Source organism: Meleagris gallopavo, chromosome 23 (genome assembly GCF_000146605.3).
Source record: "Meleagris gallopavo isolate NT-WF06-2002-E0010 breed Aviagen turkey brand Nicholas breeding stock chromosome 23, Turkey_5.1, whole genome shotgun sequence".
Taxonomy (NCBI): domain Eukaryota; kingdom Metazoa; phylum Chordata; class Aves; order Galliformes; family Phasianidae; genus Meleagris; species Meleagris gallopavo.
In genome coordinates, this window is record NC_015033.2 from 5,870,763 (window position 1) to 5,871,383 (window position 621).

A 621-nucleotide genomic window follows, 5' to 3' on the forward strand; every position below is an offset into this window, starting at 1 on the left:
AGCTGTTGGAGAGGGTCCAGAGGAGCCACAAAGATGAGCAGGGGACTGGAGCACCTCCCCTAGGAAGACAGGCTGAGGGAGTTGGGCTTGTTCAGCCTGGAGAAAAGAAGGCTGTGGGGTGACCTCAGTGCAGCCTTTCAGGACCTAAGGGGAGCCTATAAAGAAGAGGGGAGTCAACTCTTTGAAAGGGTAGATAACAGCAGGACAAGGGGAAATGGTTTTAAGTTGAGGGAGAGAAGATTTAGTTTGGATGTCAGGGGGAAGTTCTTTACTGTGAGAGTGGTGAAGTGCTGGAACAGCTGCCCAGAGAGGCTGTGGATGCCTCGTCCATCCTGGAGGTGTTCAAGGCCAGGTTGGATGGGGCCCTGGGCAGCCTGGGCTGGTATTAAACATGGAGGTTGGTGGCCCTGCATGTGGCAGGGGGTTGGAGCTTCATGATCCTTGAGGTCCCTACCAACCCTGGCCATTCTGTGATTCTCACGTCCCCCCTGCCCAGTAGCAGGACCCGGAGTGTCTCATTACTCGTCCAGCCCTATGGCAGGCCCTGGGAAAGACCCGTGTTCACACAATCTGATAACAAGCCCTGAGGGATCCAGCATCCTCTCAGCCCCAGGGGTCCTC